This window comes from Herpailurus yagouaroundi, unplaced genomic scaffold (genome assembly GCF_014898765.1).
Source record: "Herpailurus yagouaroundi ecotype Mexico unplaced genomic scaffold, PumYag 195, whole genome shotgun sequence".
Lineage (NCBI taxonomy): Eukaryota > Metazoa > Chordata > Mammalia > Carnivora > Felidae > Herpailurus > Herpailurus yagouaroundi.
In genome coordinates this window covers 3,913,074-3,930,284 of record NW_024412426.1, presented here as the reverse complement: position 1 = coordinate 3,930,284, position 17,211 = coordinate 3,913,074, and the positions used below count along the sequence as shown (strand labels likewise).

Here is a 17,211-nt window from a genome sequence, read left to right as displayed (position 1 = left end):
GGCTTATATTGAGCTCAGCATCTCTGGTACTATCCACAGTGGGGCTAAGTTCCCAGCTACAGCTTTGCTGAGGCCCTGGGCTCCCAGTGGGGAGACTGGACTATGGCACCAATGGGCACATCAGGACAGTGGTGATTTTTTAAAAAATTTTTTATGTTTATTTATTTTTGAGAGAGACAGACAGAGCATGAGTGGGGGAGGGGCTGAGAGAGAGGGAGACACAGAATCCGAAGCAGGCTCCAGGCTCTGAGCCTGACATGGGGCTCAAACCCACAAACCACGAGATCATGACCCGAGCCGAAGTCCGACGCTTAACCGACTGAGCCACCCAGGTGCCCCCAGGACACCGATGATCTTAATCACACGTCAGTTGTTCCTCAACAGAAGCCGGCAGCTAACATTAAGTAAATGTCTGCTGAGGCCAGGCACCCTGATGACTGTTTTACACACCTTATCCAATGAAGCAGGACACTATTATCCCCATTTTGTAGATGAGGAAACTATAAGAGATGAAATCATTCTCCCACGGTTTCCCCACTGTATTGTGATTTTCATGAGAGAAAGGACTCCTTTATTATTGCTGCCTCCCTCACACCCAGAACAGTGCTAGGCATTGGGAATCTTCCAGTAAAAACTTTTTGAATGGGTGGATGAATAGGGTAGTAAATGGTGAAGCAGAAAAGACTATATTCTCTAGAAAGATTTTCCAGGCTAACTGAAAAAACTGTAATAATCCACAGCTCCTTTAACCTTCTCTTTCTCCATGTATTTCCCCATTGGTTGAGTGTTTTCAATGGGAAGCGTCTTACTACTCTGTGGGCGTACAAGGTTGGTTGCTAACTTTGGAACACTTGTGAATCCTGGGCTCAGAGTCATGACCGAGGCAAGTGAGTCATATTCCCCACACAAAGCTCCCTACACACTGGCTGTCAGAATAAACCAGAAGTTGCCATCTCGTCCCGCGCTCTGGCTGTCTCGTTTTACCTTCTTAAAATGACGAAGGATGTTCTGCAGAGGGTGGGGTTGGGGTGACGGTAGACTTCTGGATACTCTTGCTCTCTGGAAACCTGCAACTTGCACAGGCTCTGCTGGAAGCCTCACATTCTACTGGAAGAGTCTGTCCCTCCTCTAGGATATCAGCGTGAACCCGTAGACCGTGGCATCTTTAGTGTAGGCAATGGCTGCAGGAATCCCACGAGGCCATTCGAGGGGGTACATAACATAACCTGTCACCAGGAGACCATTATTAGCCTCTGTGACAAAGGATACATTTTCTCATTCCTTACTCAGAGAGAAGAGTTTAAATATACAAGCGCCCCTCGCCTGGGTGGCTCAGTCGGTTAAGCATCTGACTCTTGATCTCGGCTCAGATTTCACAATTTGTGAGACTGAGCCCCGCGTCGGGCTCTGCACTGACAGAGAGGAGCCTGCTTGAGATTCTCTCTCTCCCTCTCTCTCTCTGTCTCTCCCCTGTTCACATTCTCTCTCTCTCTCTCTCTTTTAAAATAAATAAATAAATAAATAAATAAATATTAAAAAAAGATACAAGTGCCCCTGAGAGAGGAAACACATTGATTTAGTCACACAAAGGCGCAAACAGCTGATGGCAGACAGGAAACAGAGTTCAGGGGAATTAAAACAGGGGCAGAAGAGACTTCGCAAATTACTGGATACTGAAAATGCAATCTACTATCTCTCCTTCACATTGTGGGTTATTCGGGGTCCTTTGCGTGGCTGTGGCAAATGACTGAATCCTTGCTTCCAAGTCTGCCAGTGGGAGAAATAAAAAGCCAGGGAGAAAAGAGAAAATGTCTTTTGCTAGACTAGGTCACTTGTTACCTGCGAACAACACCGTGACCATGTCCTGATAAGTGGTGAGGCTAAAAGTTAGGCATTTTCATCTTCTCGTCAGATTTTAATTTGCATAAATTCTGCCATCCCCTTTATTAAAAAGAACGGAGAGTGGATAGTATCTGGCTGCGTGAGGACCCTCTGACTGGGCGAGCAGCCCCCCATGACGCTTCCAAATGCCGGTTCCTCTGCCAAACATGCCCCAGTAGTTTCACTCCTCCTGACCAAAGTGGATAATGCAGGTGTAAGGGCAGAGGGAGAAGCGGTGCTCTTAAAAATAGATCTGACTTAGTAGTCTTTAAATAACCGAGGATTGTGATATGAGAGAGGGCTACTTACTTTGAATCTGTATCTCTACAGAGAGCAGAATCTGACAAAATGGCCTCAACTGACTTGCGTAAAGCGATTTGGCCTCGCTGAGTAAGAACTTCTACAAGGTAAGAGAGCTGCTAGACAAGAGAATTTCCTTCGCTGCAGCAGAATGGATTCTTATTTGACCGAGATGGTCACTGAAATTCAGCCTACCTTGACACAGAGGGACAGAGTAAATCCTTGTCATTCAAAGTGTGATCCCCAGAAGCAGCATCGGCCTCACTGGGGAGCTTGTTAAAGATGCTGACTCTCTGGTCCCATCCTTGACCTACTCAATACGAATCCTTCCACCCCCACAAAATTCCCAGGTGAAACACATGTACCTCACAGACCCAGAAGCCCTCGACTAAATGACCTTTGCAGATTCCTTCCACCTGAGGATTTCATGGGCCAACTCCAGTTGAGAAGCGGTGAGGCCCCTCTGCAGAGGGGGACCTGGTTGCTAAGGAAGTTGGAGGCGTGATGTTCCCCCTCCCAAGTCACAGCTCTCCACTCGTCTGTTTTTACAGGATATGTTTCTCCGCAACCTCAAGGGTACTATAGCTGAAGTCCCTCCCAACACACACCAGACTCCCTGTAGCAAATTCCTGGGAGACCACACAGCTTGAGAGTCTGGTTTGTGTTCAAAGGGACTGCAGCTGCCATACTCTTGAGGTATGTCTCCCTCAGGCCCATCAGAGACACGCAGAGCAAGGAGTGAGGCAGGTAGTCCAGTGGTTTGTATAGATCCTAGCTTTCCTCCCTGGGCCAGAACCACCTACATACCTCCCTGTTCATTCATCTGGGGGCTACAGATGGTGGTAGCACCCAACATCGCATCTGTTGAAGAATCCAAAGGCAACTCATAGATTTTCCCTAGAAGGATTTGTTAAAGTCATTATGCATAAACTATTCATAAATATAAATAAGAAAAAGAACACCCAAATCTCAGGTGTGGAGTGAGGGGTCTCAAGATAAGGTAAGCAACCCTCAAAGAGGATTTACTGCACGGACACACACATGCGGAGGAACATGTCCACCCAGATGCTGATATCAACTATTGATTTGATCCATTTGGGCTGCTATAACAAAATACTATAGCCTGGGAGGCTTACACAACAGACATCTATCTTCTCACAGTTCTAGAGGCTGGGAAGTCCAAGATCAAGGTGCTGGCACATTCAGTTCTTGGTGACGTCATTCTTCCTGTCTTATAGATAGCCACTTTTTCATTATGTCCTTACGTGGCCACTCATCAGCGTGTGTACATCAAGAAAGAGCTTTGGTGTCTCTTTCTTCTTCTTATAAAGGCATTAATCCCATCATGGGACCCTACCATCGTGGCAACATCTAAACTTAGTGACCTCCCTAAGGCCCCATCTCCAAATACCATCACATTGGGGATAAGGACTTCAAAGTATGAATTTGGTGGAGGACACAGATGTTCAGTCCATAACAACTACCAATGTAATAGACTTCAGAGAGGCTGTTTTCAAATCTGTATTTTTTCCCCCTGAAATGATATGTTCTTGGCTAATAACTAATATTTTTTAAGTATACTAAGACTATACTAGAGAAATAAAAAATTAAAAGTTATGCATCTTCATAACAACTAGTAGTGCAGTAGAAATGTAGTTCATCAGTCCTAGGGTGTCTGCACTCCACCATTTCAGGTCAAAGATGAGCTGCACTATTTATTCACAGTAAGGAAAGCAGTTTGGATCAGGGGCTCTAGAGTTAGAGTGATATGGGTTCAAATGAGACTTTAGGGCTTGCTACCTATGACCTCTCCAACCTCTGATTTCCCCATCTATAAAATGGAGGCAATTGTAAGAACTTCTATCATCACATATCATTTTAAGTCATGTGATGGTTAAAATAAATAATATATGAAGTGCCCTGCTACAGAGTAGACATGAAATATACAGTGGCTATTACTATCACTGCAGTTGCTATTATTGGACATGATATTTAAGTCTTTCTGGCTCATATATACTCTTTCTATCAAGAAACAGGAATTAAATTTCCTCAGTAGATGCCTTATTACCTTCTTGAGTTTATAAAAGGTCTCCTGCTTCCTGTATCTCATGGAACAGCCCAGATAGGGCTCTGCCCTTGGAGACCCTAAGAACAAATGTGGCCACTTATCTGACTACTGGCTGGAAGAACTCCTCCTGAATCCTGAGCTCCTGGTAAAATTTGTAGCACGAGGTAGGATTTGTTTGTCAGAAGGCCAGGAGATCTCCTCCACCTCTCTGACTCCCACTGTTCCACCCTGGTGAGCACTGATCTTCATCCATACCTCTTGACCCCTATCTGCCTGCTTCCCCTTATATGACACTTCACCCCTGAGCACATATCATGCACTGGTCTTCAAGGGTCATCTCTCCTTCATGTTAGCTTTCATTTCTTCCAGGATTCCCTGGGGTCAGCCATCTGAGCAGGCCCCTTGGAACATACCCAGTACTTCATGGATGGGTCACCTGTACGTTATCAGAGTAGAAGAAGGTATCATTTCTACCCTACCCTAACCATACCCCATGACATCAAAATCGGTTGTCATCCATCCATGAAAGACCCACATCCCCAAATTCTTTCATCCCAATTCCTTTGTCCAATGCTCTTAAAGCATATGAATGGCTTGGCCTTGGGCCCTGCTCCTCTCCTAGTCAATCACCCAATTATCTCTTTCAGGAAGTTTCCTGCCTTCCTTCCCAAGCCAAGGGCCCCTCCACTAAATTTACCCTATTATTACCCATTACACTGGAATGACTTCTGTCTCTGTCTGCCTCCCCCAGTAAACCAAGTTCCAGGAGGGCTAGGGCCATGTGTAATTCATCTCTGTATCCCCAGTATTTAGCACTGTGTTTAATACATAGTAAGAATGCAATAAATGTTGTAGAAAGAAAGAAGAAGGAAGGAAGAGAAAGATAGGAAGCAAGAAAGATGAAGAAAGGAAGAAAGGAAGGAAGAATAAGACAGGATGAGAGGTATGAGAAGAAAAAAATAATGAGAATAGGATGGATTTAAATCTATAGAATTCCCAATAGCCCTGAGCAATGAAGCTGAAACCCATCCTCCTCTATATTTAATCTTCCAATGTTTCCCTCCCTGTTATTAACATAAAAATGGAGTGAGTTTATAGAGACTCATTAAAATAGTTGGCTAAATAATCATTATGTTTCCCAGAGCCCTTGGCCATCAGCAAGCCCTATAAAGTACTCTCTACTGACATCAGGACATAAAACCATCATCAAACACAAACACTGCACTTTTTCCTGGTCACAGACACAGAGTCCATTCAAAGGTCAAGGTCAGTCACTTCTTGTGTACATGAATCCCCCACAGCTGACAAACATTTCCACACACATCCAAGGAGAGGGGAAGAAGGACCAACAAATTCTTAGGAGTTCCTTGTTGGTCATAACAACCTTATTGATCTCTCCACAAATGGAGAGAAGAAGGGGCCCAGAGAGGTAAACAGCAAAACAAAAAAGTCAGGTAATCAAGAAAGTATCCGCAAGTGTACACATACAGACACACTGAACAGATTAACTTTCCTAATACTGTTTTGCTCAGATTAATAATTAAATGGCCTTGTGTACTTTGACTAGAAGCCAACTGCTCAGCAAAGAGAGGTGACAGAGAAGCATATCAACGAGATCAGCCTGGAATGAAGATTAGTCAGTACGCCATGCAGATAATCTTGAGTTTCTTGAATTCATTATCTATATCTTCTCTGCCTGTGTCTACCTTGGAATTTTAGAGATGGATTAGATATGAGGTCTGGAGAAAGCTTGCTCTACAAACTTTGGTTTATTCCAGTCATTTCGGTCACTGTTCTCTCTCCACCAACTAGAAGTAATAGTTTGACCGTGAAGCCTAAGCTAAACTTTGTTGGTTCTGTTTGGAGGACAACTCCTCTTGGCTTTGGGAACTAATCCATCTGGGTCCTCTCGTTTCATGAGAGCATGCCTCCTTATTAACACCATGAAATCTCTCTGAACAAAGAGTGTGTATTCCCCATGATTCACTTTGTGGTAAGGAATTTCATTACTGAAGGTGGAAATCATGTGGGAGGGGAGTATTGGAAAAAGTGAGTGTGGTTGTAGGAGAAGATACATTAAGATAAAAGATAAATAGATTACTTTTTAAACACTGTCGAGTGCTAATCCAGTCCCTGGAAATAGAGGGAGAGATTAAACTAGAGTTAGCAGGAAGTCTGACATGAGCCCACCTAGTGTTCAGGTGAGGAAGGTGGGAGATGCGGAAAAGGAGCACAAGAGGGAGGAAGGCACATGCCACAGCAGAGGATTGTCCTCCCCAAATCAAAGGAGAATGGGTGCTTCCGGGAGATGAGATTGTCCTCCCCCAGGCACCTACCAGGCATGGATGCAGATGCCTCCCTGGGCCAGCCTTCTTCCTACCCTCTTTTTCCCTGCTTCCCTCTCTGCCTCTTTTCCCTCCATCCACTTTTATTGACCATCTGTTGTGTCGGGTACAGTGCAGGTGATGGGAATATGAAGGAAATATTAAAAGTCCCTCACCTCAAGTTATTGTTCGACAAACCACCAATGCGGTCATATCACAGAGCCTGTGTCAGTATGCAAAGTGCCAGGGCCAGGGGGGTTCGGTGGAAGCTGTGGACGTTCCTATTTGGCAGCCAACCCTTTCATGTAGCTGATTTCAGTAACGATGTGGTTTTTAAGTTTCCACACACCTACTGCTCTAGATCAAAAGAGAACAAAGAGACATTTTGACCAAACTCCAAAGAATTTTGATTGGATCTTGTTTGAAAAAAAAATCTACTAGAGGACATATAACATTTTGGAAAATGGTACATGGACTGGAATGAGGTGATTAAGGTGATTATCATTAATTTTCCTAAGTGTGATAAAGATGATTGTGAATACCCTTATTCATTAATATCCTTATTTTTTCAAGAGATATGTGTTGAAGTATTTAGAGGTCCTGTGTACCCCTTACTATGAAATGGTTAAGAAAAATATATATGGACAGCAAAATGTAAACAATTGTCGAATAAATAATTGTAGAATTAAGGAGAAGGGTTTGCGCGTCAATTGCACTATTCTTTCAACTTTTCTACACGTTCGAAGCTTCTCATTGTAAAAAAACTGAGAAGATTCTCACTACTTGCTCACTGTTATACTAAGGACTTCAGTAGAATAAGGCCATTTGTGTGTCAATTAGCCAATAAATAATCATAGCTAATATTTATCACGTGCCAGGGAATTCCGAGCTAAAGCAGGTTTTCTCCTTGAGTCCTTACAGCAACACAGCATTCCGGATTTTTCTTTACAGAGAGGGGAACCGAGGCTTGGCAAGGTGAAGTACTTATCTCACGTCACATAGCTGGTAAGTGTCAGCACCAGATCCCAGCCTGGCTGTGATCTGGTTTCAGACTACCCACTTTTAACCACCACTCTCTATCCACGGCCTCCCAGGAAATACTTTGAAATGCAATGTCTAGTTGAAGTCATGGTTACAGAAATCATTGCCATGAAGGGCAATCTGTCAACCTGTGAGTACAAACAACCATTGTAAGAGCCTTTCCTGCTTTGATAGAGAGAAGGGTCTTCAGGGGGGCTCCCAGGGAAGGAGAGGCCATTGGTGGAGCAAAGGGCAGAGAAAGAGAAAATGGGGAATGGAAGCATGGCCCAACCCTATGCACCCTCAACTGTTTGGGGGCAAATTAAAGACGTTTGGCAGGTATTTCTGTCTGGAGCATCAAAGTATTTTCTGTTTAGTAGAAAAGGTGCAACAATTAATGCCACCCCATATCACTACAGAAGCCTGAAAAAAAATCAGAGCTGAGATAGAAAATGGTCGTTTCTTCCCAATGGTTTCTTAATCAAGGTCTCCTTATGTCTGAAGTTCCTATTACTGACCCACCATTGAGGACATGCAAGGCAATTTAAGAGAGTGAGACTGGGCTCTGTTGAGTCATTGTTACCCCTTACAACCCCCTTTGGACCGGAGCCAGAGAGTGGAAGCCAGGATGTACCCAGCCAATAGGCTTCTGTAGGAGTTTCAACCATGACCTCGACCTTACTTGCTCTCTACTCCAGTCTCCTGACTAACTAGCCCATTGCATGGCCAGCCTGGCAGACTCACCATGTAGTAAGCCAGGGTCAAGTTCTATTTTGCTCTTGGTGTATGAAATGTAAGAGTTAGAGAAATCATGTAAAAAGTCAAAAGGATGTAAACTTTGCAAACACCAGTCTCCCAGGGATTTGGCATTAGAACAAAAGTCACTTCCTTCAGTGCCCTTTTCTTACAGCCCAGCTTTTCCTGTGAGGACAGATCTACCTCAGAAAACATCTGTCTAGTTCTAAGTATTTCTACAGTTCTAACCATTTATACAGTGAGGCAAAAGGTCGCCTTATACAGAATTTGGGGACTGCCCCTGGGAAATTTATTTTTTTTAAATAAACACAATTGTTCCAACTGATTTCAGTACATATTTCTAGAAACTTCACAGCATTGTGACAATCACAGACTATCCCTCAGTCCCAAACAAGGGACTCTGAAGCAGCCCTCAGAAGACAAAAAGTTGAAGTCAACTCTGATGATTCCTGTGAAGCAGAATCCATTTCAACTGAGAGAAAAAGGAAATCATTACCCAAACCTCGGAAAGCTACAGAAATGACAGCTATTTTAAAAATTCCAAAATGAAAGGTGCTCCTCCGGGAAGAAATGGAACAATGGAAAAGTATTTGTTAAAATAAATGGCTTTCGGGGTGCCTGGGTGGCTCAGTTGGTTATGCGTCCGACTCTTGGTTTCAGTTCAGGACATGATCTCACGATTTCGTGAGTTGGAACCCCATGACGGGCTCTGTGTTAGCAGTGTGGAGCCTGCTTAGGATTCTGTGTCTCTCCCTCTCTCTCTGCCCCTTCCCCACTCATGCTATCTCTGTATCTCTCAGGATAAATAAATAAACTTAAAAAATTGTTTTAAATAAATGACTTTCATGGGGCATTTCCCCTAACGGTCTTCCTCAATCCAGATAGTTCTCTTGCCTTAAACCCATCTTGCACACCACCCAGCTGTGAGCATCCCATGAGATGCTGCCATTTCCTTGCTTATACGCCTCAGTGCCTCCCGCCCAACCCACTAACCCCCAGAACTGGTCCCCTTCCTCCTGCTTCTCTGAGCTCCAAGACTCCATTCTCTCCATGATATTTCTTTTTTTTTTTTATTTTTTTTTATTTTATTTTTTTATTTTTTTTTTTAATGTTTATTTTATTTTTGAGACAGAGAGAGACAGAGCATGAATGGGGGAAGGGCAGAGAGAGAGGGAGACACAGAGTCAGAAGCAGGCTCCAGGCTCTGAGCCATCAGCCCAGAGCCCGACGTGGGGCTCGAACTCACGAACCGTGAGATCGTGACCTGAGCCGAAGTCGGCCGCTCAACTGACTGAGCCACCCAGGCGCCCCCCTCCATGATATTTCTAAAGGTAAACATGAACCCACCCCCTCCTACTTAAAAATATGGCTGGCCCCAGATCCCCCACATGATAAAATCACACACTATTTGGCACTCAAGGCCTCCAGGATCTTTCTCCTGCCTCCTTTTCCCAGACTCAACTGCTATCACAGCCCACACGCATCCTTTGTTCCAGTTACGCAGACTTCTCTAAATTCTCACCCTGTCTTTACTGAGTGGCCTCTGTCCATGCCTTCTCATTCACTGTTCCCCCTGTCTAGAATGCCATTCCTCTGAGTCCATAGAGTACACAGAAGCTTCAAGACTCAACTCATCAGATGCCACACACACACACACACACACACACACACACACACACACACACACACTCCATGCCCCCAGCTTACTTCCCTAGCCACTTTCCAATACCACACCTTTTCCAGGGCTCTGCTTCGTCCTCTGTTCCCACACCTGCTGCCCACATAGACAGCAAGTCTTTCCTTGAGGACAGAGCCCACACAGTGCTCATCATTGTGTTCCAATTCTTAGCACAGTGCCTGACACCCAGTTGGTGCTTTATCACGTGGAAGAATTCTAGATCCTCCCCAGCCAGCAAGGCCAGGCTCAGATTCTGCCTTTCCCAAGTCTTCCCAGATACCCGAGGAGAAACATTCCTGCCACCTCAGAACTTTATATCCTATATTGTCTGTAAATTGTTACTTCTTTCTTCCTAAATATATATATATATTTGTATTTTCTAGGATTGAAAAAATTTATCCTTCTACACTATAATATGGTTTCAGGAAGTCACACTTCTTACTCCCTCCCTTCCCCAACCAGCCTTTGGTTTTGTTTAGGAAGTATTGTTGAATTAATTTGTCAACCGGTCCTTTAAGACATCAGCATCAATTGTGTTAAAGCTTAAAATTGTTTAAAAACATCAATTGTTACAAGGTCTTAGTTTATAGAGAAAATGTAGCCAAAAGACTGACTTCATTTATCCCCTTTTAAGAAGCCCAGAAATTCTGTAAGATGAATGCTTCTGTTCAGAAGTTGCTGGGAAGCCATGGGCTAATAGGATAAAAAGTCCTGGCCCTGTGCCGTGGCCACCTTCTCCATCGTCTGTTCTGCTTGGCTTCTTCCCAGGCTGGGCTGCTTCCCTTCCCAGGGCCAAAGGATTCAGGTTTACACGTTGAAGTCCTCTCTGATTTTCTGGAGGTAATCCCTTCAGTGTCTGGTTCTCTGCTGTTCCAATAACACTTCATCAACAGGACCAGTAGCTCTGTGGCCCTAAGGGCGAAATTTATATACATTGCTTCTTTCAAAGTGACCTTGGAGAAACGTTTTTTTTTGTTTTTTTTTTTTTTTTTTTTTTTTTTTTTTTGGCCTCACCATTTCATAAGTTCTGAAATGCAGATCTGGGGAAGGAGAAGGACATGTAGAAAAACTCTCACTTAGCTTCTAAACCTGCCACTTCTTTGTATTACCGACTACCTGAAGAGCGCAGTTGCCTGGAGGCCTTTAGCTAGGACAGTGGTGTGCTAGACAGGGTTCCTGGGCTGCTGGCTGGAGCAGCATCAAAGTGACTTCAGGGTTGGAACAGGCCAACAGGAAAGCAGCTGGTGTCTCCACCACCATTCTCCCTCTACCTCCATGACCCTGTCTTACCCTCCATAGCCATCCCAACACAAACTGCCCCTCAAAGTCCTTGGTAGCCAAATATTTGTTAGTTGATGGAAAGGACTCTGGGGTCAGTGTCAGACTGACATTGGTAAAAGCTCCCTCTGACAGCCTGTCTTGCCCATATTCTTCATATCCTGGAATTGAACACTGGTGATATGGGAATCCAAAGCCATACACCTGTTCAGATTCAAGGAGTAGCCAGGAGTTGAGAACAAAAGGGCAAGGTGTAAGACTATTTACTGGATAGGTGGACACACAGTAGGTCCAGGCCAACCTGGGAAGGCCAATGTGACATAATTATGCTTAACCAAAGGTGGGCTCAACCTAGTCTAAGAACCTGGGAGCTTCTCCTAGGCAGCCAGGAGGCTAACAGCATCTTGGGGCTTAACAGGTAGGGGACCTCAAGCTGGGAATCTAGGTCCTGGGGCGGGGAATAAACTATTGGATCTTACAAGAGGAATGCTGAATTGTCAGGCAGGGACTTAGTAAAAACAGAATATCACATAGCAGATTAATAATAAGGAATCAGGATACTGAAGTCAAATCTTGCTCACTAGCTTCTGAACTGCCTTGGTGGTGGGCTACAGGTGGAGGATCTAGAGCCAGGCCTGGTGCCAGACCCAGGCAGGACTTGACTTTGCATGTGGAGCCCTCCCTATTCTAGACGACTAGCACCAGAAGGACAAGGACCACGTGTGGCTCACTCTCCGCTCAGTAAGTGCCTGGTACATAGTAGGTGCCGAATAAATACTTACTGAGTGGATGACCATTATGTAAATTGTTGGGAAGAACAATGAGGATGCCAGGCACAGCTTTCTTCTTTAAGAAGATCACAGTCCGTCTTTGTCCTGCAGGTAGCACGGCTACCAGAGCTCTGTCTGGACCCTTCCAACTCTAGCCCCTGGATTTATTTTAACAAACACATATAACACTTGCCACAGTCCAGCAAATATCAACTAACTTAATTCTCAACTCTATGAGGTAGGTACTTTTATTAGCCCCATTTTATAGATGAGGAAACTAAAGCACAGAGAGGTCAAGCAACTTGACCAAGGTTTCACAGTGACCAATAAATGATAGAGTCTGGATATGTAGCCAGGCACTCTGACTCTAGAGCCTGTGCTCACGTAGACCAGCATCTAAGGATCCAGACCCATCACTATCCACGATTTGAGAGCTATGTAGTGCTGATCTCTGTGACCTTCTAGAAGCCATTCCCCACCCATAAGCATCCTGCTAAGTCTGAGATGCTGGCAGTGGCTACCAAATGTGGAAATGTTTCCCATTGTCTTTGGATGTCTCTGAAATGCAAATGAGACACAGCTTGGTAAAGCATTGCCTTGTAGAACCCCTCCCTGGGCCTGGACTATGTCGGGGCCAGCTTCATGGGGGCATGTGGCTATGTACTCACACAGGTCCCTGTGCTCAGAAGGACCCATGCTTGGTTTAATGTTCTTCTGCTCCTCTGCTGCCATCTTGGAATTCCTAATACTTTTTTTTTTTTTTTTTTCCCAAGAGAGGGAACACGCAGGAGAGGCAGAGAGAATGAATCCCAGCAGGCTCCCCACTATCAGTGCAGGGCCCAATGCAGGGTTTGAACTCACAAACTATGAAATTATGACCTGAGATGAAACCAAGAGTTGGATGCTTAACTGACTGAACCACCCAGCCCCCGCCCCCGCATTCCTAATACTTTTGAATAAGGGGACTGGGACCTCTATTTTGCACAGAGCCCTGCAAATGATGTAGCTGGTCCTGCCTGTGTTTCTATGTTGTTCCTCAGATTCAACCAGATTTCGTTTCACTTACCCTCCCTTTCTTGCCCTTAGGAATCAGACTCTTAGTATATGTGCTGCCAAAGCGAGCACAGGAATCAGACTCTTACATCTCCATAAATTCCTCTCATTCATAAATGTTAAGAGAGCATGCAGGCCAGCTCCAGTTTTTTAAGAGTCTCTTATTTTAATCTGCTCCCTCCAAAGCCAATTAGAATTTTTTTTTTCCATAAGATTAAGGATGCTGATACTCACTCCATCCCTCCCACCCTCTCCTCATATGGGAATCTTAATCTTTCAGCTCCCTGCCCATCCAGGAGAGAGAGAAAGGCGGCGAGGCTAAGGTGGGTTGTCAGCAAAGAGATGCCCATTCAAAGAGAACATCCATAGTGTTACAAGATAAACTGAGGCATATTAAAATTTTGAGGAGTTTATCTAAGCAAAGATCAAGTCAGATTATGTAGCACCAAACCAGAAGTGGTTAGGAGTGCTCCACCAACAGGCGTCAGAGGAAAGATTTATGTACAGAAAGTACAAAAACAGAGAGAGAAAATTATTTGATTGACTGTAGCTTAAAGCCTAGTTGACTGTAACTGGTTGTCCTTAGCATTTTGATTTCATAACCTTGAGGCATTTACAGGCTTAGATTTGGGCTTGCTTTCGTAGGCTGCCAGGGAATTAGAGCCACATCAGTCTAATGGCCTTCTTGTTTAATTAATTTAACAGTAGTCTAGATTAAAAGAGATTTAAGAGGCATGTTGACCAAATTAATGTGTGGACTTTGTTTAGATCCCAATTCAAATAAACTAACGGTAAAAAGATATGTCTCAGATGATCAAGAAACATTAAATATGGACTGGGTATTAAATGATACTGAGGAATTATGCCTTATTTTGCTGTGCATGTGAAAGGTATTGTGGTTATGTAAAAAAAATGCCCTTATTTCTTTTAGAGATGCATACTGAATTATTTAGGAGTGTTATGACACTGTATCTGGGATTTGCTTTAAAATGCTTCAGGGGAAAAAAAAGGGTTGGAGAGGGAGAGAGATGAAAGAAATATGGCAAAGTATGGAAGCATTTTGAAGTTGGGGATGGGGTTTCTTGTACCCTTCTTCTTTGTTTATGTTCAGAAGTTGTCATAATGAATAGTTAAACATGAAAGAGAGGAAGAAAAAAAGAGAGAGCATCTAGACCACAGTGTTTCCAGAAGAGCAGAAGCAGATGTTTACTGTTGTTCCCTTTTACTGGCTCAGAGGAGTCTGAGTTCTGAATGGGCTGTTTTTTATGTGTGTGGACAACTCTCAACTTTGCAATGTCCTTTGAAACATAATCTTCTAGGGACGTTTCAGTGACAGTGGGATTGGCTCTGCCCAACCATCCTCACTCATTCTCCTTGTGAGTAATAGCTTATGAAGATACCAGTATAACTGGAGCCAAAGAGGCTCAAACTCATGACCTTGACTTATTAGCCTCCTTCCCTAATTTCATCACATCCAAATCCTGTTCCTTCCCTGGGCCTAGTTCCCATGTGAAGCCTTCTATAACCACCCATCCTGTCCTGATATCTTCTTCCTCATCTCCCACAGCAATTACAGTCTAGCAGCTGGAGTTTAAATCTTTATTTGGTCCTGAGTTGTTCTTGGATGACTTTGTGCAACCCATTCTCATCTCCCCAACCGACTGCAGTTTCCCATGACTTCCACCCTGGCAGAGTTCAGGGTGCTCTGAACAGGTCTCTTCTACACTGAGCAAACTGTAGGCCATTTGTTTGTATATTCAGTCATTTACTCTCCTGATACTGAGCACCTACTATATGCTAGGCATGGTGCTAGATGTTGGGGATTCAACAGTGAACAAGATAGATCCAGTCTCTGCCCAAGAGCTCTTTCTTTTGAGAGGGACAGATGACATTAAGTAAGTACCCAACACAGTAATTGATGACGATGGTGGGGAGCCCCGTAAAAGCAGCACCCACGGTGCTCTGAGGGTGCAGAACAGGAGACCTGGACTGGTCTGAAGAGTCAGGGGAGGCTCCCCATAAGGAAGTGACTTCAGGAAAGGACTTGAAGGAAATGTAGTAATTAGCCTGACAAGGAGGTGAAGAGGAGCATTCCGAGCAGAGAAAGCAGCATAGGAAAGGCCCCTGGGGGAAGGAGTTTGGCATTCCAGACGTCCAGTTTTACCGATATGCAGAGACCAAGATTGAACATAAGCATGCTTCTTTAATTGAGATGAATTTCTTTAAAGAAAAATTGTTTCAATGTTTATTTATTTTTGAGAGGGAGAAAGAGAGACAGAGCACAAGCTGGGGAGAGGCAGAGAGAGAGGGAGACACAGAATCCAAAACAGGCTCCAGGGCTCTGAGCTGTTAGCACAGAGCCTGATGTGGGGCTCGAATCACAAACTGTAAGATCATGACCTGAGCCGAAGTTGGACGCTTAACTCACTGAGCCACCCAGGTGCCCCAAAATGAATTTCTAAGCACTTTGTAAGCTGGGTTCTTATTATCATCTGATTGTTTTTATTGTCATTATCATTGTTTATTTATTGTTATTTTATTGTTATTATCATTGTTGCAATAATAGCCTCCCATTTGTTCTTGCCCCCTGCATGCATTCTCTGCAGTGTGATTCTATCCCTCTTCCCACTAGCAGCAGAGTCTGTTTCTCTGAGTCTATTTCTCTATCTATTGAATCCAGGCCTGGCTAAATGACCTTATTTGGCGAATGGGACAATTGCAAAATTGACACAGCAGAGGCTCTTGCTGGTGGGATCTCTTTACCACCATGTGAACAAGCCTGGCCCCTTCTCATTGAGGATGAGCAGCACCACATGGAAAGAGGCTCCAGCCACATCCTTGGTCCAGCATTCCACTTGAGGCCCCAGACGTAGGAGTGTGGCTGTCCCAGACATCTAGCCTCAACCAAACTAGCCCAGCCCAGAAGAACCACTCAACCAACCCACAGAATCATGAACTAGATTAAATGTTTGTTATTTTAAATCACTAAGTTTTGGAGTAATTTGTTATGAAAAGCTCATTAATACATTATCCGTACATCTTACATCTTACATACTCCTATCAACCAACCAACAAAGCATTTGTTAGGCACTCGGGGTACAATAATAAGTAAAAACTTAATGGTTATAATCTACTTGGGGAGATGTCTTACCTGTGAAAAAGTAAGTAACACTGCAGTTCAAAGTGATAAATGCTAAGTGAGTTCTAATAGTGCTGTGGCATAAGGAGGAAGAAGCGATCTCTAAGGCAGAGAAAATTTCTATAGGAGCCTGAACTTCAACTTGATCATAAAGAGCACCGATTTAATCTTAGGTAGCTGGAGACAAACAGGGGTGGGATCTCCAAGTCAGAAGAAGATTGCAAACAACATGTTCAGGAAACTGGTGAGCAGTCTGGTTTGGCCAGAGCATAAAGAAAATCAGTAAGAGATAAAGTTGGAATGGGGGAGGCCAGGCTACCAAGAGCTGGAAACCTGGGGTTAGAGTCGATAGATTTAGCAAATAAAAATACAGGGAGCTTAGCAATATTTGGGACATACTTATGCTAAAAAAAAGTATTTGTTGTTTATTTGAAGTTCCAGTTTAACTGGAAGTTCTGGTTTTTATCTGGCAACTCTAGCTAGGGTGACAACCTCAAAAGCCTACAGAAGTCCAGGAGATAAAATACATGAGTAATATGGGCAGGTGTAAGGCAATAGAGGTGACTGAGGACTGTGGCAAAACGAGAGAACACTTATTTCACTCGGGGAATCAGCTCGACTTTGCTCCTGACAATTGTTGCCATGTGAAAATGCAGGCCCGATATTTCCAACTCTTCCAATTTTTCAAGAGAAGTTGAAATTTTGGATAGTTATACGAAATACCCTATTGTTTAGTATAAGTGAATATTTCAATATTTTAAAAAACCTGTGTGGGTCAAGCAAAACATGTCTGCCAGCTGTATCTAGTCTAAGGACCTCTGGTTTTCAACCTCTGTTTTAAGTCCTAAATACCTAGGTTTTTTTTTTTTTTCTCACTATAGTAATATATGCCTGTAAAAAATTCAAACATCAAAACATTAAGGTGAATGTGAAGGTTTTCCTCC

At 43.8% G+C, this 17,211-nt stretch overlaps 2 long non-coding RNA genes across 2 annotated transcripts in view; one reads left to right on the top strand and one right to left on the bottom strand.

The window, feature by feature from the left end:
• The window catches only part of LOC121011758 (uncharacterized), a 58,992-nt gene that overhangs the window by 10,932 nt on the left and 30,849 nt on the right, over positions 1-17,211 (bottom strand). The window lies entirely within an intron of this gene.
• On the top strand, positions 1,619-16,647 carry LOC121011759 (uncharacterized). The gene is made up of 3 exons (XR_005781742.1): positions 1,619-2,288; positions 7,525-7,578; positions 15,809-16,647. It is a non-coding gene; the product is annotated as an uncharacterized LOC121011759 (long non-coding RNA).